Source organism: Dermacentor variabilis, chromosome 4 (genome assembly GCF_050947875.1).
Source record: "Dermacentor variabilis isolate Ectoservices chromosome 4, ASM5094787v1, whole genome shotgun sequence".
NCBI classification, from domain to species: Eukaryota; Metazoa; Arthropoda; class Arachnida; order Ixodida; family Ixodidae; genus Dermacentor; species Dermacentor variabilis.
In genome coordinates, this window is record NC_134571.1 from 124160194 (window position 1) to 124182660 (window position 22467).

Below are 22467 nucleotides of genomic sequence, written 5' to 3' on the forward strand. Positions count from 1 at the left end.
AGCAACGTTAAATTGTGGTGAGTATGGGTAATCCAAGCCAACTAAAGTGAATTAGAGTGAAGTAAAGTGAATTAAAGTTAGAACAACTTAGAGTAGGGTGATTTAAAGGGGAGTAATGTGAATGAAGATGAATTAAAGTGGATTAAGGCAGATTAAAGTAGATTGCGGTGGATTAAAGCCGATTATGGAGATTAAGGTAGGTTAAGGTAAGTGTAAATCAGAGCAAGGTGCATTAAGGTCCACCTGGCTCCCTTCTCAGTTTTATACATTGAAGAAACAGATATCCGGATCGGTATGGTGCGCAGGTTTTTAGCGCGCTAGCAAAACATTATGACAACTGCAATGACAATGTCAGTGGATACTTTATCACATTATATCGCGAGGGCCAGGAAAGAAGAATTTTCGGATACAGGCTGTGATGAAAAGGAGTATCTGTAGCGAGATTCAGGACCCCGAACCAATGTTGCAAGGAGCTGTGCCCCTACCAGTACTGAAGATACTGTCATTATATGCAGAAATGAGCGCCAGTTGGCTCGACTGATAATGGACGCGGAGTATTGATTGCCAGGCTTGGTGGTGGCGCGTGTTGGTAAACTTTCCTTTGCCTTTTCGAATAAAGAACAATCGCTGCGCATCAATAGATTAAAGTGTAAATATGTCAGCGTTTTCATTTCTTGTTTTTGTTGCTCAATAAGCGTTCACGCTTTTACACGCCTATACGTGCGCTATCATTCCAGGAAGTAAACATTTTGGTTGGAAGTCGTCGCTGGTGTCTTTGTGTTCATGCGCCCCTCTCGTGTACGCGTCTTGTTTGCGCTGCACGATATAGGGTGCTGCGTCTCTAGCTGCACCAAATTTTTCTTAAAGTCCCTTGTGACAGATAGCGCAATTGGCATATAAATTACTCTACGAGGAGGTCATTACTGCCGAGAGAAATCAAAATACTTCATTGCATAATCAATATAATTATGCTAAATACCTTCTATAGTATTTTTTTGAGGCCCATATTTCATTCTGCGAATTATTTAGCCGGTGAATTAGGACGGCGTTCCCACTTGAAATAAATTCTCAGGACTGCACCAGTTCTGAGATATCAATTTTGAAAGTGTCCCACAAGATGCCTTGGTATTCCAGATAGTCTTTCAAAGAAAACGCCGTTTTATTCATTTAAGCACAAAAGTTACCAGAACACCAATGCATTTCAAAAAGTGTAGTATAGTATACGGACTAGTGGAGCAAAATTCAGAAATGTGGATAATTAATTGCAGAGCGTTAATTGGGAAATGCGAAGGAACAGAATAGCCGCATTGTGTCGCTATAAGCTTCCAAGCAGTTCATCACCGCGTATGGCCGAATAACACTTGACGTAACTCCCACAGTCGTTTTACCTATCAAATGAGAATCAGTTGTAAAAATCCTGTCGAACCCTTGTGCGAGATCACGATGAAATAAAAAAGTCGCACAGTTGGCATTCAAATTAGCATTGTATGCGTAGCTGGAGCGCTATAACGTAAAGCTATTCCAAAGGTTTCTAATTCGGCAATCCGCCCAAAACTACTGCTAAAAAAATATTTTGGGGCACTCCCAATTTCGCCTGTCTGTCACAAGACGTCTTGAAAACCGCAATATATCTATAGCTACCCACCTGATATATGTCGCGTACACATTGATTATGCCCGATCAAACCGAGCAAAAAAAAAATAATTATTCCTCTTTCGACGCCTTTTCACCATTAGCACTTTGCTATTGTTCAAAAGTTTTCGGGATGCGGTCACTTCACCTGCCTGTCACGCGACGTCACAAAACCGCGAAAGCTCGCCGCGTCAAAGGGACGTGTACGCGTTAAAGATGCATTAATATGCCGAACAAAAATGAATTTTTTTTCTGAATACCCGCAGGCTTCCCCGTTCCGAAAGGAATAAAAGATGGCTGTCGCTCGTCGCTCAGGCATTGACTACTCGGACCTGCCGGAGAGAAGGAGGAGGAATGAACGTTTATTGTGGGAAAGAGCGAGAAAGTGTTCTTTCTTCGCCCTAGGTGGGCGGCTCTCTTAGTCCAGAAAGCCGTTGGCTAATGCCGCAGCCCGGGCCCGGTCCACCAGACTTCGCTGATCTTCCAGGCTCTGTGCCTTTAACATTGCCTACCATGTTTATTCGATCCCTTGTAGTGGTACGTTTACGACCTCACTCTGCCAACTCTACCTTGCTGAGTATCCGTTTTAGCGGTATTCTTAAAGAGCCACCGCAAGATAAGTAAGGGAAAGCGGACCAATCGCAGACGCTGGCACTACCCTCTTAATCATGTTATCGATTTTCATTGCATTGGCTCGGCACCGTCGAATCCCTCTCCACTTGGGCGTGTTACTCGCCTCTTGTCAGCCAATTAGATAAGATAAGCCACTCAGTGTAGGCAATGTTATTCGTTTTTAAAGCAAACAAAAGCGACCTACTATAAACGAGGAGAGCGTTTGATTGTCTGTTCAGGCAACCTTGCGCATCACCACCCGATGCTTGCGTCGGCGTTTACGTAAAGTTGACATCAGGAGTTTAGAATAAAAACAGATTGGAATAGTTTTGCCCTGTAGGGCCTCTAAAACAAGATAAAAACTCCCATTGCCCCAGCACTTCTGACGTGCCACAGCAGAGCTTAGTGTATTTAACGCGGGGTAGGTCCATGCCGACGGGTTCTTGCACATACCTAAGATTCTTCATCATGGTCCGACACGGCCTTTCACCAAGACGTCCATGTGGACCTTCCTGGAGGATAGGCTAAAAATCATCTAGACCACATGCACTGTGGGAATCGATGTAAGCGAATCTTTCTCCTGCTTTGATTGCCGATAATTAGCGGTAGCGTTGACAGCGAATGTTTAATTTCTTCAACATTTAGTCCAACGCGAAAGTGGTGAGTTGACGTTAAACATTACCTTGCGTGCACCGCTTCTGTTTGTCTGCATAGTACACAGAACACATAGGGGGATGTGTTTGCTTGAGGCGTTATTGTGCGCCATACTTTATGAACTCTGAGAGTGTCGAGCGTGTCCCATGCCTCACATGCCACATCGCATCGTGGCATATGAATTAAACTTTAATTGAAATGCGGGGCTGTACGAGCCACAATCGGATTATGAGGCACTGAGGCACGCCGTAGTGGCAGTCAATTAATCCGTCCAGATTAATTTTGACACCGTGGTATTCTTTAACGTATCCCTAAATTTGTATGCACGATCGTTTTTCCCTTTTTTCCTTTTTCTATCGTCCCCGTCGATAGCTACCGCGACGGGCACAGAAGTGTTGATTTAAAGTGTGACCGCTTCCGTATATGCATACTATAGTGTCGCCTAAACCCTACGCCGCGCTCTAATGCAGCTCTGCTTCAGCACGCCCTGCGTAAGTTGGTGGCTTATTTATTTTTTCAATATTAGCAAGAACGCACCCTACCGCACCTTGAACTTCAATTTATCCTGATTGCCCGCAATCGCTATCGTGTCTATAGTAGTAGCGTTTCCTTGCCTTCTCACGTCACCTTTTCCCTATCACCCCCCCCCCCCCCCTTCCCTTGTATGGGAACTGCGAGTGAAGTGGCGAGACCCGTGGCAACATTCACTCGTTTCGCGACTGCCTATAGTTCTATCCATTCTCTGCCTTCTCTTCCACCTCCACTCTACCATCCTATCTAGCATCCCTCTGGACTTGCACAGTAGTAGAAATGTGAGCGCTGCAACTTCTGCAATGCGCTTGCGGGTGCTCACGGATAATTACTGCTATCAAGAGGCTAAGATGGCGACGGCCAGGAAGCTCCAGAAGCCATTGCGCACATTCGACGTGGTGCGAAGGCCCAAACGAGCAGTTTTTCGTGTCGCCTGTGCTCTCTGCCGCGCTCCTGTCACGTACGCACAATGTCTGAACCATCCCCAATGCTCTGTGCCAGGCAGCAGCAGCAGCAGCATGCATTTCTGGTGCTATTTGCTCTAATCGCTGTGGCCCCTACATCACTGCACATGTAGACTTCCCCGTGGTAAATCGAGCACAATTAACGCCCTTTATTGAATATCTTACCCTGTGATAAAGCATGCATTCGATAGAGATCAAACAGAGAGCAAGATTGAGTTTAAGCTCGCGGCAAAGCTCGGTGCGTGATACTATAGAGCGAACAATGAAGCGCGGGTCGTTGTCATATTTGATGCATCGTGTCATTTTTTTTTTCGTATCCCTATATCAGGTGATGCAATGACGCTGGGGTGACGAATAAGAGCGTCGCAGTGACCCTTCGACCGGTGCAAAGTGCATAAGTGCCCTCCCCTCGACTCTCCCACCGGGGTTACGTGGTCCCCGTCACTTGGCGACCGGCACTGATCGCATTAGTGAATCGCTTAAATTTGCCCAAGTCCCAAGATTTTTAGCTAGAAAATACCTTTCAAGTATGCCATATTTCCGTTTTTTTTTTCGCAGCTGGAGGTTATTAAGTTCATCAAGTGAATACGCACTTTTGATGGATTTAGTCGTTAACTCTCTTCAATTCTTAGCTTGATTCTCAAGCTTCATCGCTAACTTGATTTATCCGCGGCAATAATTGTTCTAGCGCCACGTTTCTCATGGGTAACTGATGAAGCTCAATATTGCTAGGTAAATTTACGTTAATTCTTTAGTACTATTTTGTGTTTTAGCTATCATGTTTAACCATACGTAAAGACCAAGTGCGGTGAATCTTTCCGTCTCACAATATGAGACAGCGGCTCATCCGTATCATTCGTACTGCTGATAAGGAAAAGCTGCGCTACTAGATTTTTTATGTTGTCGCTAGCCGAAACGCGGAGCTCCACTTACACGATGTGCATTATAGCTCCGCACATCGCGACAACTATACTCTCCACTAGCAGCTGCACCTGTGGCTATTCGCGTCATGCCGCATCTGTACGAGATCGCCCACCTGCCTCTGTATGCATCGACTAGGTAAGCACGGGCGTCCATGTACTTCTGGCGAGCTCCTCGCAACCCAGACAGCAGCTGCATTTCCGTGACTGTTCCCGTAAATGAAAGCCCGTGCAGTTATAATGTTTCCGCAGCTGATCATTTTTCTGAAGGCAGCTACACAATGAATGGCAACATTTACAGTTTCAAACAAATAAAACCATGAGAGTAGAAATTGTGGGGCCCGTAATCGATGTATAACTACTGGTAAGGCGAAGCACGTTCAGTGTAACCTAACAAATGAGCTCCATAACGAGAGAACAGAGAACCACTGCAGCTGGTTATTCCCTAATGAATTCCGGAGACTTGTCAGTATCTTCCACCTGCCGTGGTGGCTCAGCGGGTGGGGTGTTACTCTGCTAACCACGAGGGTACGGGATTGAATCACAGCCGTGGCGGCAGCACTTAGATGGGGGCGATATACAAGTACGTCTGCGTCATATGCGTCGGGAGCACGTTGAAGATCGCCTGGCGGTCAAAAGTAATCCGGGGTGAATCCTCACCACGTCGCCCCTCATAATCAAATCGCGGTTTTGGCACATTAAGACCCCCCAATTCAACTTAATATCTTGCATAGGGCTACAATTCATAATAAAACGTGATTCGAACAATCTAAAAAAGTCGTTGGCAGCGGTGGGATTCGAACCCACGCCCCCGAAGAGACTGGTGCCTAAAACCAGCGCCTTAGACCGCTCGGCCACGCTACCGACGTTTACAGCATACAGAATTTTGTGGGGTGTTCCGGACGACGCTTCGCGGAGAGTACGTTAAACTCTGCTGAAGTTGAGAGGTGAGCGGCTTAGTGCTGATTAGATGCTCAGTGCGGGCAAATAAAGGCGCCCGAGTGCCCCACAATGTCATCACTTCTTATCTATCCGAAGTACTCGTTTCCTGTGTACTCTTGCAGTTGTGGCATAAAGTTACGCGGAATGAAAAGGCGCCATGTTTGAACGTTCCTGTTGACGTTATCCAGGGTGTGTATATGTGGGGAGCAAAGAAACAACAAAAGAAGAAATGGGGCGGGCGATGAGAACAAGACATTCTTCTTCAAAATCGCCTTCTGCACAGGCAAAATGCGAACCCCGTGCAAACAGTGCGACTATACTTTAAGATTCGTGAAGTCTACGTAAGGAAAATCAAATCGTTTGGTATGGAGCATACTGCATCTCGAGCGAGCACAAAGTGACCCGTAAAAATTTGTTTCGGGTTCCGCCAACGTGAACGACAGTGAGGAAGTCCTTTTTGCACTTACGGGTGCCCGCAAATGGCATCGTAATTTTAGCGCGGGAGTTGCGTCACGTATTCACGTCGCCTTCTTCAGGCTCGCCGCCGTGTTTTTCGCACCGGTTAACGACATTGCGCTCACCTTCGTATCGCAACCGGTTTCCAGTGGAACCTTTCGTGAATACCGAAGCATGACCTCCGCAACCACCAGCGCAGCGGCTGCGACGGCTGCAGACCCCATGCTCTCGATGCCAGTGGCACCACGGTCTGAGGCATATTGTACTTTCAGGACTCCCGGTGTATGTATAGCACATAAAGAACCTTCGCGTGGTAACGCGGAAGGCGCGGATACTATTCGACTCCGCTATACAGTTATGATTTCGAACCAGCAATGGTCTGGAAAGGATCTAAAAAGCGGTGCAGGGTTCTGGCTACGCGGCTAATTCGGGCAATAACTAGGTCTGAACTATCATCCGGTGCAGGTAGAGACGTTAATGGTAGCCTTGTTTCACGAAGTGAAGGATGGCCTATTCTCACGAATTTCATCATTCCAGAAATGAGCAGAGAAACGATGAAACACGTCAAAAAACCTCATTTATCCCGAGAAACAATTCTAACCCAAAACAAATAAACAGCAAAGTAAACGAACACAGCATAAACCCTATGCACATAAGAGAAATTCATGAAACTAGCTATATACATTAAGAACAAACTAACCCCCAGTTATATACTGTTCTTCCGTTCGAGTAAACAAGTAACAAGAAGTCACGAGAAATCAACCGTCACCAGTCGTGTCGGATTTCGGCCCAGTGTGGCTTATGACATTGCCCTGCGTAATTCCGACGCGGCGTGGGCGTCGACTTAATTTCGAGCGAGAGGGTTGTAGTCTTCGTCAGAGACCCTCGTGGCATAGGACCCAGTCGGGGCCAGTGGGGCCTTGTGCGGCTGACGTGCCCAGGCGATTGCCTCCGTGGTACTGGACAGTGGCCGGTTACGGCAGCGTGGGGCTGGACCCGGGCCTTGTATCTCTGCCACGGCGACGACGTCGGGGCTCAGGAGCTGGAACTGTCGCCGGCCAACTCTCAGACGTCCCCTCTCCGGTCCGTGACCCTCGAAGCTGTCGCTTCCCGTCTCCAGATCACAGGTGGAGATGCGTCTGCCCTGCTCCTCGTCCATGTCAGCAATGCTAACTCAATCGCCGTGGTCTCAAAGAGAAGCTGTTTATGGATAGGGCTCCGTGCAGTCTTGTTCTGCGTGTGCAAAAACTCACGTCCCGAATTCGGCGCAAAATAATTTCATTCTATACAAAAGCTTACATGTCTCTTCCCTTGGGTCTGCATTTTTGAGTACATTACTGATCAATAGGGACCATTTTCAAGGTGAGTAGACTCTCAGGTAGATAATAGAGGTTTCTCAAAGACTCTCCGCTGTGCGCCCCGCGTCGACCGCTCCGTTCGCACCGCACTCTCTTTGTTAGCGTTCCAACCCTTGCGTATCTAGTTTGCTTTCCTTCCGCTCTGCCGTGGTAGCGCTCCCGTCATAACGTCACGCCTCTCTAGATAGTTTCCTCCGGCTCCTCGGGCCTGGCGGTCCTGTCGTCCACGCGAATTTATATAAAAAAAACATAAAGAAAAGTTGCCATTCTGCATTTTGAAATGCACTTGTCCTCTGTCGTTGTAATGAGGACGCCGCGTATAGCCCGGACTCCCGAGGAGCAACGCGCCTACGAAGAGCGACGGCAGGAACGGAGACCAGAATTTCACCCGAATGACCACCGATCAAGACAATAAAAATGCCTGCGTGCCTTTCGTCGCGATGACCACCGATTAAGACAATACATGAGTTCGTACCTTTGTTCGAAATTTTGTGTAACCTGTTTTTTGTGTGCTGAACAGCCTCGCTAGTCATTCAGCTTCATAGAGTAAAATGGCTCGTGAATTTTTCATTCTTTTTCTGTCGCACTTCACGCCCTTGACGTGCTTCTCGCACCACGTGACCACTCTCCGTTTCGCCGACCGGCGTCATCGCCTTCTTCACATATTCGGACGCACTCTGCCGGTGACTCAAGGCAGTATGCAAATTTTAGTTTCAAGTTCGAATTTTATCTACCGTCCGCTTGTTTTGCTCACATTCATACGCACCAAGTATCAACGCGTACCAACAACGTAGGTGTTCCACTTCAATTAAAAAAAAACACTGAATATCATGGTAGTTACATTATCAGCACCGTGTGCTTCCGAGATACTTAACATATGACTCTATATTATGCAGGCATTATGCAGCAATTGATCGTTTAATTACGCGGGACAGAGATGCGCTTCCTGGCCGCACTCTGTGCAGTGAAATATAAATTTATGTACAGCGGCTGAGAGGTCGGCTTGAGCTATTGCTGGCTTTGGAGTGTTACTCTGCACAGGATAAGGAGGGTGAGAAAAAAACACAAAGTGATAACTTGCGATGATGAAGAGGAGGAGACTCATATATACAAGTATACTGCGTTGCGGTATACCCAAAGCCACGTGTCTTGTCCAGGAACTTGTCTGACCTGGTTTCTTTTTCTAAATGGTGCAAAGATATCCCTACCTTGAATCCTTCTAACACCAAAGTCATCACTTTCACACGCAAAACAGCAAGCATTTCATTTTGTTATTATTTACATTCTAAGTTCTGTGAGATTAATGATCTCGCTGTGCTTTTTGATACAACCTTACACTTTTCACCTACAACAAAACGCCTTGCAAGACCGAGTATGCGCTCTTTTGTCACTGCTCGCAGGCTGTCGAAATAATTCAATTCTCCTACACCGCATTCCCCAAGTTGTACGCAACAATCCGTTTTCCTCAACTCGAATTTGCGTCGGCCGTCTGGAGTGGTATTTATAGACCCAACAGTGACATTATCGATCGGTCCCAAAAATTTGTATAAGCATATATCATCAGCGCTTTGCTAACACGGACACTGCACCTCCTTCTAGCACTATAGGATAATTGTCATTGCTTTTACTTCGCTGCCAGCGTAATCGTGCTGGCCTGTTTCTTTCCAACTCCTTTACCGTTGTTGCGTACTCCAGGGTAGCGTACCGTACTGCTGCCGAGAAGTAGCGACGCCTGCCTAACGAAGCTCGACCGACATTACTTATTGGGTAGCGTGGCGTTGTCGGCGGGCTGCAGGCATCCGGTAGATCATGACGACCAAGCAGGGGCGAGACGATTTGCTAGTGCGAAACTTGCACGGTTTATTCAAAGGTAGTTGAAAGAAAATAAGAAAAGCATGAAGTAAGACGTATCAGTATGAAGTGTCTCAAAGTACATTTCGGAGCCCCTTAAATAGGCTCTCTACAAGTTGTGGGCGGGATCTTGCTTCCGTCGAATGACACGTGACAGGCACGGAGAGAGGGCCCCCGTGGGCTCCGGCTCAGGCGGGGGGGGGGAGGAAGGGGATGAGGTAAGCACACACGATGCCACGATCATGAGAGGCAACGGGGATGAGGTCAGCACACGCGATGCCACGACCATGAGAGGCGACGGGGATGAGGTCGCTCGTGGGCTCCGGCTCAGGTGGTAGGGTGAATGACCTCTCGCCACGTGGTGTCAGACGCCAACCCTAACACCGTATCCTCACCTACATTGAGCGCCGCAGTTCTGTAACGTTTCGTCTTCCGCGCAAGATCAGAGAACATAGACCTTTCCATGTTAGCGCCTGTCATCACCAACACTCGACCGTCCACAGAATGCAGTCTTTAGAACGTTTATTTTTATGATGTTAATATTTTTTTTTCTCAAAACTCACTGTCATGGTTATTTTCTGAGCTGTGCGTTGTTGTGTCATAGTTTGATATATTGTTCAAGTGCTCTTCTCCTCCTTTCTTCTTTTATATTCACCTTGCGCCGTGCTGTATGTACACTACTTCTTTCAAGACTGTTCTTTTTATTTATTGTCTTTTCTTACTTATATTCCCCTGCAGTTCTTTCTTGTTTTAATGAAAGCGTGCGCCAGCTCTTAGACTTCATGGTTGTTCTTGGGCACGGTAACTGATCACTGATTTATTATTATTATTATTATTATTATTATTATTATTATTATTATTATTATTATTATTATTATTATTATCTCGTTTGGCAACACTAAATAAACTTTCCTTCTCTACCCCGCCGTACACCCATACTTTGCTCTTACAAGTGCGCATACTGCGAAGAATATGCCTCACTCTGTAGCACACAACCTGTCAACGTCCCCCCCCCTCCCCCCCCCCCCTGCACGCTGCAGACTTCCCGTATTCCCAGCCCTACTCACAAACAGTGGGAGGCCGTTCTTCTCGGACCTGCGTGTGGAATGGTAAGGCGGGCCCTCAAGACTGCTTAGACCGCAGGAGTCCTGGACTGAGGACCTCACTACCGCAAGATGAGCGAAAGTTAATTGTTTTTCATTGTCTTTATTTTGCCGAATAAAGTTTCTTCATCAATCTCGTTCCTTAATAACCACACGTTTGTTGTTCAAACAATCGTTGACACGTGCACGTAGCCACAAGGGCAGTGGCTACCTGGCCCCCATTGACCGTTCACGCAATGCTGTAGAACGAACGGTTTTGTCGGTTTGCAAGTTCTCCGAACAGACAAAAGTCAGTCCAGAAAATTATTCTGAGAAATATTACGTGCACTGAAACGTACAGAGAGCGTAGGGCTCAGAAGATGCCGGAAATTCTATTCGAATAGACAAGTGGATAAAGTATTGCTCTAATGTTCACTCGTTATGCAGAAAGAACCATTACGCTCACGCAGGGTGGCGGTCACGCATAGGGAGAGCATGGCAATCACCCCGCCCCACACATATTCGTAGATAAAGAGAGTTTGAATATACTGTTAACAGAACACACCAAAATAACGGAGGTAAACAATGAATGTTGCAAAAGGCGTGAATGATATGTATGGGAAAGTACCAGCGAAAGGGCTTATCCAACCATTGTATGCTGACCAAAAATGTGGCGCAAGTAAGCTCACCTTCGTCTTAGTTTTTTTTTTTTAAAAATGACTCATTCGTAAAGCTTGAACAAATAATGCCGGCTCACAGGTATTCATAGAGCTCAACGACCTGTTAATGAAATAGTGGATTATATTCAATGCTTAATGCAAGATGTCGCGAACATATGCATAAAAGCAGACAGCCCTGCAGTCTTGTTTAGAGACAAAAGTCGGCGCACACGCGCGACCGTGGAAGCTGCAGTAATGAGTAATGATGTTTAAGGGTACGCCACCTCACCGTCTCTTTTGTTATCTCCCAAAGAAATCAATTTTATTCAGGGCAGTTTTGGCAATTGCTAGTAACGCACACATGTTAGATGGATGGATGGATACAACTTTCTCGTACGTGCGGCAAGGTTTAACGCGACCCGGGCTCAGGCCTCCCACGGGGGAACGTCAAGGCCCTGCCTCAACGCCGCCTGACGGGCTTGCTGGACTGCCCACGTCTGGATTCCGAGGCCTGAGCTGCGCAGAGCGGCGACCCACCTCGACGACAGGTCTCCGTAGTAACTGCCATCCCTCCTATAACTACATGGCACTCCCACAGCATGTGTTTGAGTGTTGCTGGTCCTTCCTGGCACAATTTGCACGTGTCATCCTGATGTTTATCTGGGAAGATACGTTTCAGACGGAATGGATTAGAGAAGGTGTTCGTCTGGAGTTGTCGCCAGGCGACGGCTTGCCTCCTGTTCAATTTGGGACTCGGCGGTGAGTATGTCCTTCTGGCGTTCAAATATGCACTGGTTATGTCGTTGTATCTGGTGAGCCTGTCCCGTTCTGCTCGAGAAGCGTTCGCTATCGTGCGAGAGGCGTTACCCTGTTCTGCGCGGCGGGTCATGTCTCGCGCCGTCGGGTGCGCCGTCTCGTTTAGGTTCGGGAGCGCGTCGCCTTCCGTGGTGACGTGCGCGGGGAACCATATGATCCTCGAGCTCGCCGTTTCGGAACTGCCCGCTTTGGCCAGAATGGATAGGGCTTCCTTGGAAATTCGACCTTTGGCATAATTCTTTACTGCCGTTTGCGAGTCACCTATAGTACGACTTCGCATTCCTGTTCTGTGAGGGCCAGCGCAATCGCTACACCCTTCGCTATTTCCGAGTGTTTGGTGTATACACTGCATGTGGTTCTGATTTTTGACTCTGCGTCTATGACTACGGCGGTGTGTTTTTGGCCGTTCGCATATTCGGCTGCGTCGACAAAGCGCGCGTTTCTCTCTCCGCCGAATGAATGGAGCAGAGCCGCGGCTCTTGCCTTTCTTCTACCTCGGTTGTAATCGGGGTGCACCACATGTTAGACTGTGCGAGGTAACGATTAATTATGTTCATTCTTGTCTTTTGTGTTTCTTTTAGTCCGTTTTTCTGCATATATTTATTGCATTCATGATTAACTTTATTTTCGTCGATTTAGCCATTCGGTATGTTCCACTGCGTATGCGCCCATTCTTGGTCGGTTTTGCAGTATGGGTTTGTGCCACCGCAACACAAAACGTAAAGAACTCTTAAATGTTGATTGATACGTGTCGTAGTTTTTTTTTTTTTGTGCATCATAAGCCCCTCATCGTCATTTTACCCCTACAGGTATTTATTTATTTATTTATTTATTTATTTATTTATTTATTTATTTATTTATTTATTTATTTATTTATAAATTTATTTATAACGGCGTGCCTCATAATCATACCGTGGTTTTGGCACCTAAAACCCCATTATTTCATTTTAACTTAGTAAGTGAGATTAGGAATTTGCAGCTGTTATAAGATGTATGTGTGGTCATTGAAAGTAATATGGGAGACGGCTACTTCATATAAAAGTAGGTGATGGTGGGGATGACGATGATCATTATGAGGCAGTTCATGCAAGCGGCTCGTTTTTCTGAGTATTTTAGTATATTTTTTTCACAAGTGGGGTGTATAATATATTATATGTTATAATCACAACGGGGGGGGGGGGGGCAGGGGGAAGGACACGGACAGGTAATTTTAATTGCTATAACTAGGCTCCTCTCCTGACAGTATTATCGTTGACAACAACCGCCGATAGCTGTCATAGCAAGTTAAGGTGGAGAAGACGGAAAGAAGTGCGTAAAGAAAACAGTAAATGCGTGTTAGCCTTAAAGTCCTAAAACAACCGAAAGCAGCGTAAAGTAAAAAGCAGAGCTCTCCGAACGTTCACATGACTAAAAGTAAGCTAAAAAATCATGGCAGCGGTGGGATTCGAACCCACGCCTCCGAAGAGACTGGTGCCTTAAACCAGCGCCTTAGACCGCTCGGCCACGCTACCGACAGGTTTAGCGAGGCTGCGCATTGCGATCGGCCTTCGTGCATGTGTGCTCAATACGCGACCAACTGCCTTTACAGCTTCGCGCCCTGCCCGCCTCTTTATTGCGTTTAAATGCAGCCAAGAAAAAAAAAACGCATAAACTAGCGTCACGGTTAAACAGAGTGCAACACGTGTTACATCGTGAACGATCATTCACACTATGCACACCGAAATGGCAGCCACATTCGCCAAGAATCAACGCCTCCTAGATACCAGAAGGCCTGAGCAATTCGATCCATGACGTCATGCTACATATATACCTTGCCCTGCTGCCATAGAATCTAAAAGGGATGGTCCCGAGTAAGTCGCGGTGATTTCGACGTCGCCGCTTTCATCACGCCGGGCTTGACAACGGAAATTTCGGTCAAAATAGCATGACGCCATAAGCAGAGTACACGTGCCTGCTATTTGGGAGGCGTTGCAAGAACGCGGGCATTGTATTCAAATAATGGAGTGATTTTCGCTCTCAATACCGCCGCTACGAACGGGCATTTTGTCGCGTTTCCCTCTTTCTTCTTTTCTCGTTTTGTTTAGTCCATCTTTCTATCTGCTTTCTTTTAAATCTGTTTGTTTTGTTTCTTTTCTTTATATATTCCGTCATTTTCTCTTACCTCATTTTTGTCATTGTCCCTTTTTCATTTACATTTCTGCTTTGGTTTTTCTGCTCGCCTTTCCAGCCCTAATTCCGTCTTCTTAATTCTCCGCTGTTTCTGTCTCAAAGAGTATACAACGAGGAAACAAGAAGAATGTGATGACGATCTCGAAGGTGATGGTAAAACAATATGCATCGAATAGTTAAGCACTGGCGTCCATATGCTAGTTGCAAGCTGCTCGCAACCCAGACAACATCTGCATTTCCGTGACTTTTCCCGTAAGCGAAAGCCCGTACAGTTTTAGTGCTTCCAAACTGGTCATTTTTCTAAGGAAGCCTGCTACACAATAAAACCGATCTTTATAGTTTCAAACAAATAAAACCATGGGAGTAAAAAAAAAACCTATAAATTGTGGTGGCCCATAATCCATCTATAGCTATTGGTAGCGCGAAGCACGTTCAGTGGTGACGACGGGAAACTGTGAATAACTCAACATATGACATGCTCCAGAACTACATATTAGTGGTTCACCTCCACCGCGGGTCGGCCCGGCATTACATTATCTCTGGTATCGGCCCACATATGGGTAGTGCTTAACGCCTGCTTCACGTCCATGACGGGTGGGACTGGCATTGCACTATTTTTGGGATCGGCTGACGTATGGGGAGTGTTTAACACCTGTTTCACTTAAACCGCGGGATACCCCATCATTGCTCTATCTTCGGGATTTTTTTCCTACACGCGGACACCACTGTGGTGTAGGATGAAGGTGAATTACAGTGGATTAGGGTGTACTTAAGTAGATTAAGGTTGATCAAAGTGGATTAGGGAGATAAGGGTGGGTTAAGGTAGGTGAAAGTCAGCTCAAGGTGGATTAAAGTCCACATTACTCCCTTCTCAGTTTAATATATTAATATAAGAGATTTCAGGATCGGGATAGTGCGCAGAATTTTCCGCGCCAGCTGTACTTTATCACATGGGTAATTACAATGTCAGCGATTCCTTTATCACATTTATCGGGAGGACCAGGAAAGAAGAATTTTAGGATACAGGCTGCGGTGAAAAGGAATATCTGTAGCGAGTTCAGGAGTCCTGACTAGTGTCGCGATAAGTAGCGTTCGTCCCTGTATTGAGGGTACTTTTATTATTGGCAGAAATGAGGGCCAGTTTGCTGGTCTGATAACAATGACTACGCATGAACAGATTAAAGTATAATAATGTCAGCGTTCTCATTTGTTCTTTTTGTTGCTTAATAAATGGTCACTCTTTTACACGCGTTCTGCAACGCGCGACGCAGGGAGTATAGGTCCGATGTCGTTCCAGGAAATAAACGTGGTGGTTGGAAGTTGCCGCCGTGTCATTGTGTTCATGCGTCCTTCTCGTGTGCTCGTCTTGTTTGCGCTGCACGGTATAAGGTGTCGTGTATTTAGCTGCAACAAATTTTTGTTAAAATTGCTTGTGACGGATAGTGCAATTATAACCCTTCATGTAAATTACTCTTTATTACTTCATGTAATTACTTCATGTAAATTCGGCGAGAAATCAATATGCCTAATTGCATAATTAGTACATTTCCACAAAATAACTTCTGTATTATTTAAATTACGGCACGCATTTCATTCTGCTAATTATAAGCCCGTGAATTCGAGAGGCGTATTAACTTGAAACGAATTCTCCGGACTGCACCAGTTTTGAGATTTTAATTTTGAAAGTGTCCGACAAGATGCCTTGGAATTCTAGTTACATCTTTAAAGGAAACGCTGTGTCATGCATTAAAGCAGAGGACAAATATTTAGTACTTTTTTGCGTTGTCGCTACGCCGTTTTACCGCACGTAATGACCAAGCGAGGACCAAGGGTGGTTCTTCCCATTCCAAAAAATAGGGCAGCCGAGAGGCAGTGACTCATCCGTATCATTCGTACTGCTGATAGGGCAAATCCCTGGCAAAACATTTTTTATGCATTAGTTGCTAGTCAAAACGCTGCGCTCCACTTGCACGAGGTGTATTATAGCTTCACACACCCTGACAACTATATTTACCACTAGCAGCTGCAGCTGCGGCTATTCGCGTCATGCCACATCTGGACGAGCTTGCCCACCTGCCTCTGTATGCATCGAATATTTAAGCGCTGGCGTCCGTATGCTTCTGGCGAGCTGCTCGAAACCAAGAAAACGGCTGCATTTCTGTGACTGTTCCCATAAATGAAAGCACGTGCAGTGTTAATGTTTCCGCAAATGATCGTTTTTCCGAAGAAGGCAGCTACACAATAAATACCAATATATACATTCTCAAACAAATAAAACCATGCGAGTAAAGGTTTCTGGCGCCCGTAATCCATCTATAAATATTTGTAAGGCGAAGCAGGTCCTAACAAATGAGCTACAGAATGACAAAATAGTGAACCACCTGATTATTCCTTAATAAAATCCGGAGCCTTGTCAGTGTCCTGCACCCGCCGTGGTGGCATTGTGCCTATGGGGTATAACTCCTAAGCTCGAAGTTGCGGGGTCGAACCACGGACGCGGCGGCAGGATTTATATGGGGGCGAAATGCAAGAACGCCCGTGTCCCTTGCATTGGGAGCATGTTAACGGTCCCCTGGTGGTCAAAATTAATCCGGAATTCCTGATAATCAAATCGTGGTTTCGGCACGTAAGATGCCCGAATTCAATTCAATGTTTTGCATGACGCTACAACTCATAATAAAACGTGATTTGAACAATCTAAAAAGCGTTGGTGGCAGCGGTGGGATTCGAACCCACGCCCCCGAAGAGACTGGTGCCTAAAACCAGCGCCTTAGACCGCTCGGCCACGCTACCGACGTCGCATACACGCAGAATTTTGCGGTGTGCCTCGGTCGATGCTTCGCGGAGAAGGGGGGGGGGGGGCGGTAAACTATGCTGGAGTTGAGAGGCGCGTGGTTCTGTGCTGATTACATGCTCATTGCGGGCAAACAAAGGCGTCCGACTGCCAGGCAATGTCATCCTCTATTATCTATCCGAATTCCTCGTTTCCTACTCCCGCATTTGACGCACAAACTTACTCGGAATGAAAAGGCGCCATGTTTGAATGCTCCGGTTGACGTTATCCAGGGTGTGTATACGTTCGCGAAGCAAAAAAAAAAAAAAAAAATCGAAGGAAAAAGAAAGTGGGCAGACAATGAGAACAAACCGACTTTCTTGCAGAACCGCTTTCTGTCCGCTAAACTGACGACTCCGTGGTTACAATGCGACTGCTTCGAGATTACGGAAGTCTACGTATGGAAAGGTAACTATTTGGTGTGGACCGCACTGCACGTCGAGGGAGCACTAAGTGACCTGCAAAAATAAGTTTCTTGTTGCGCCAACGTAAACGACTCTAAGTAACCTGTCCCCACGCAGCACACCTCCTACATCCCGAGGCCTACTCCCAAAAAGTGGGAGGCTGTTCTTCTCGGACCGGCGTGGCCAGCGTATATATGGACTGGTAAGGCGGGCCCTCGAGACTTCTTAAGCCGCAGTAGTCCTGGACTGAGGACCTCATTACCGCAAGAAGAGCGAAGCTTAATTGCAGTTGTCATCTTTTGTTTTGCCGAATAAAGTTTCTTATTCAAGATAGTATCCCAAAACCACACGTTCGTTGTTTAAGCAATCGTTGACACATGCACATAGCCGCAACGGCGGTGGATACCTGGCCCCCATTGACCCTCCACCCAATGTTGCAGACCCACGGTATTACCAATATGCAAATTGCCCGAACAGACAGAAGTCAGTCCACGAAATTATTCTGTCACATGTTATGCGCACTGAAACGTACAAAGAACGTAGGACTCACAAGACGCCGGCAATTCTGTTCGAATACACAAGTGGATAAAGCATTGCTCTAATGTTTCTTACTTTTTGCACTGCAGACAAAATTTAGAATGAAATGTTACGCCCCACGGCGCGCATAGGCAGTGCTTGGCAACCACGCTGCCACCCGAATAGTCATGAATAAAGAGAATTTGAATACACTGTTAACGAAACACATGAAAACAACAGAGGTAAGCAAATGATGTGGCAGGAAACCTGAATAACATATGTGTGAAAGCACTGCGTGTACTAAGCTAAAGTACCAGCGAACTGGCATATACATCCCTTGCATGCTGAACGAGAATGTGGCGCAAGTAAGCGCAGTAGAACAAGATGTGGGGCTAGTTGGTTCATAGCCTTCAAAAGTTGAAGCGCCAACAGAGACAGCACACCAATGAAGGAACAACAATGACAGCACAAAGTGATACTTGCAACGGTTAACTGAGGTCAAAAGTGGCTGAATATATACACCTGGGGGGAGGGGGGAAGAAGAAGAGGGACCTGAACATCTGGGAAAAATTCCTGTGATTTTTTTCCGGGCCCCCGAAACTTGCTACTTTGTGCCGCCTGATTCGATCTGATGACTCTAAGAAAGTAGAGTGTTCTATTAAACATACAAACCCTTTTGCGAAGTGTGAAGAAGGCGTCGTATACCGCATACGGATGAAGTGTGGGAAACTGCATATCGGTCAAACTGCGTTAATGAACACCTGCGGGAGCACAAGCTTTCGCTGAAAAACAGTTATGGCTGAAACTTGCCGCTTCATTGCAAGGCCTGCGGGAATGAGAATAAGCAAGTATGTGAAGCGAAGCTTCACGGTACCACAACCATGTTTAAAAGCAAAGATACTGTGCCGCGTGAGCTGTTGGAGCCCAATCAGATTAAGAAAAAAGAGCCTGTGTCCGCCGCACCCCGTCTTTGAATACTTATAGAAATGAAAGCATGCTTTTAGATAGGTTTTAGATTTCGGTTAATCTCGTGATTCCCTTCCTATACATCTTCTGTGTGCTCGCGCGTGCGCATTCACGGGTTCAGCGCTCCCTCTTCCTCTTCCCCCCCCCCCCTCCCCGTAGCTATATATGCAGCCGCTCTTGACCTCAATATACAGTTGCAAGTAGCCCCTTGTCCTGTCACTGTTGTTTCTTCATTGGTGTGCCCTTTCTTTTGGCGCTTCATCATTTGAAAGTAAGCGTACCTCTGTTTTAAGTTTAAGAAGCAGAGTAACTTATTCGTAAAGCCTGGACAAATAATGCTGGCTCACAGGTAAGCATAACGACCTGTTAATAAAATAGCGGATCATATATTTCAATGCATTCGTTGATTTACGCTATTTTTCTCGATCTATAAATTCGGTATGGAGCCAAAGCGTATGTGCGCGTTCTTGGTCGGTTTTCCAGTATGGATTCGTGCCACCGCGACATACAACGCAAGGAATTCTTAAACGTTGATAGATACGTGTCGTACTTTTTTGGGCGTCATAAGTCTGTCATCGCCGTATTACACCATACAGGTATTTATTTATTTATTTATTTATTTATTTATTTATTTATTTATTTATTTATTTATTTATTTATTTATTTAAACATACTGCAGCGTATAGGAAGGACTATTGCAGTAGTGTAGGTTCAAGCCTAAAGTACAACAAGCAGGAAGTATATGTTGATAGAAACGCAATTAGTAACTATACAAAAAAATGGGAGGAGTTTTAGGCCGCATTTGACGCGCGCGAACGGATATTGCGAGGTAAAGAATTCCTTAGCTCAATGGTGACTTGGAGAAAACTTTGTATAAATGTGTTTGTGCCAGCGAAAAACGGTTTCAGGGTCAGGTCATAACAACTGCTGGCTGAAGACTGTATAGCAGCAGATAATTATTCGCTATTTGAAAGCCTACAGTAAACATTGCCTTCTTCCTTGTGTCATCGCTGTGTATAAGTTTCACATTGTGCGTGCACTTGATTTAGAGTTTACGTTTCGAGATACCCCGTGAGAGGTTTAGTGTAAATACATAAAAACTGCGCGAGAATGACAGAAGAATGAATGAATGATTGAATGAATGAATGACTGGAATGAATGACGCTTTACTTTAGAGAAGTGATGGCTCTATGGCCTGGGTGGGGTAGTTTACGGGGGCTATTGACGTAGTCGCACTAAACGGTTCGAGGACCGCTCAGGTCAGTCAGATGACGTCAGTCTTTAGGGTGAATTCTCATACTGGCATCACATGACAGTTCTAAAGTTGTTCCATTTGCTGTGCACAAACATAACCATTTCATGAGATTACTCGTTGCACTAGATAAAAGTAAACAATATTCTAAGCATCACGGTTACGTGTAAAGCATACAAATTACCATTTCGCTATATATTGTCACGGCTCACATAAGACAAGAGCGGAGAGCGGTATTTATTCGAGAGAGTTAGGGCAAGCGCTCAGTCCAGACTTCTTCTTCTCTAGCGCCTCGCTTGCACAGCCGAGGTCATCGTCTTTATCGTCAACGTGGTTGGGCACAGATGGTGTCGCGGCATTTGCCCCCCTCCAGAAGGAGCATCGTCCCGATGCTCGGCGGGTAGCATCCAGTGTCCAGCAAACCACAGAGTGTCCATGTCACTCAGAAAAATAAGGTTTCATGCGCACCACGTGCACAGTCTCAGGCAGGTCGTGACGGCGCCTCGAGCAGGATGGGCTGTCAGGAACGAGTTCATAGTTGACGTCGCTAAGGCGTCGTAGAACCTTGTACGACCCGAAGTATCGGCGCAGAAGTTTCTCCGCGAGGCCTCGTTGGCGTACTGGAGCCCAAACCCAGACTCTCTGGCCGGGCTGGTAGACGACACATCGATGGTGTTGATTGTAACGTCGGGCATCACGGTCTTGCTGGCTGGCTATGCGAACGCGCGCGAGCTGTCTTGCTTCTTCGGCGCGCTCTTTAATATCTGCGGCGTCAGTCTCGGAATCGCTGGAATCATGAGGAAGCATAGCAGCCAGCATTGTAGTTACTTCTCGACCGTGGAGGAGACTGAATGGCGTCATTCTTGTTGTTTCATACCGAGCCGTATTATAAGCAAACGTTACATAGGGTAATATTTGGTCCCAGTTCTTGTGTTCCACATCGACATACATGCACAGCATGTCTGCGAGAGTCTTGTTGGGGCGCTCCGTAAGTCCATTGCTTTGTAGGTGATAGGCTGTCGTCCTTCTGTGTGCCGTGCCACTGAGGGTGAGTACATTTCGCAAAATTTCAGCCGTGAACGCGGTTCCCCTGTCGGTTACGATGACCGCTGGAGCACCGTGCCTCAGGACGACGTTTTTTTTTATGAAGAACTGTGCGGCCTCGGCTGCTGTGCTGCTAGGAAGTGCCTTGGTTTCAGCATATCGCGTGAGGTAATATATCGCAACTATGATCCATATATTTCCGGCAGCAGACATTGGGAATGGGCCCAAAAGGTCCCTACCTATTTGTGCAAACGGTGTTTCCGGTACTGGAATGGGATGTAATAATCCGGCAGGTTTCGTAGGTGGCACTTTTCGTCGCTGACAGTCAAGGCACGTTCGAACGTAGTGCTTCACCTGTGCTGCGAGCCGTGGCCAGTAATACTTCTTTGATCCGTGCTAATGTTCTTGTGTATCCTAATTGACCTGAGGTAGCTTCGTCTTGACAGGCCCGCAAAATTTCATTGCGGAGAGGTTTAGGGACGACTAGCAGATATCTATTCCCTGTTGAAGAGAAGTTCCTCCTAAAAAGAACACTGTTGCGTAGGCAGAATGATGACACGTGCCTTGAGAACAATCTGGACTTGTTTGTGGTGCGGCCTTCTAAGAAATCAATAAGTGACGCGAGCTCCTGGTCCTCTTGCTGTTGTTGAGAGATGGTGGCCGCATGAACAACGACCAAAAAACCTGCGGATTCGTCATCGTCTCCGCCTGACGACTCGATCAGCGATCTGGAAAGGTAGTCAGCGTCTAAGTGCTGCCTTCCCGATTTATAGACCACTGTCATGTCGTACTCTTGAAGCCGTAGGCTCCAGCGTGCCAAACGTGCAGATGGATCTTTCATGTTGGTCAACCAACAGAGAGAACGGTGGTCACTTATAACTTGAAATGGGCGGACGTATATGTACGGGCGGAACTTGGTAACTGCCCATACTACAGCCAAGCATTCCATCTTTGTGGTGGAGTAGTTCGACTCGGCACGTGACAATGTTCTACTCGCGTAAGCGATGACTCGCTCAGCGCCGTCTTGCCGTTGAACAAGGATGGCGCCTAGACCTACGTTGCTGGCATCGGTGTGGATCATTGTCGGCGCATCCACGTCAAAGTGGGCAAGAACAGGCGGAGTTCGTAGGCGGTGCCGCAACTCGTTAAATGCCACCTCCTGCTCCTCGCCCCACACAGACGTGACATCTTATCTGGTTAAGTAGGTGAGCGGTGAGGCGATGCGTGCAAAACCCGCAATAAATCGCCGATAATATGCGCATTTATTCGAGAGAGTTAGGACAAGCGCTCATTCCAGACTTCTTAT

At 46.5% G+C, this 22467-nt stretch overlaps 3 non-coding genes across 3 annotated transcripts; all 3 read right to left on the bottom strand.

Annotated features, from left to right (window-relative positions):
• Nucleotides 1-5595: 5595 nt before the first annotated feature.
• TRNAL-UAG (transfer RNA leucine (anticodon UAG)) lies at nt 5596-5677 on the bottom strand. Its single transcript has one exon. It is a non-coding gene; the product is annotated as a tRNA-Leu (tRNA).
• A 7729-nt stretch (nt 5678-13406) lies between these two features.
• On the bottom strand, nt 13407-13488 carry TRNAL-AAG (transfer RNA leucine (anticodon AAG)). Its single transcript has one exon. It is a non-coding gene; the product is annotated as a tRNA-Leu (tRNA).
• Nucleotides 13489-16857: 3369 nt separating this feature from the next.
• On the bottom strand, nt 16858-16939 carry TRNAL-UAG (transfer RNA leucine (anticodon UAG)). Its single transcript has one exon. It is a non-coding gene; the product is annotated as a tRNA-Leu (tRNA).
• Between the last annotated feature and the right edge of the window lie 5528 nt (nt 16940-22467).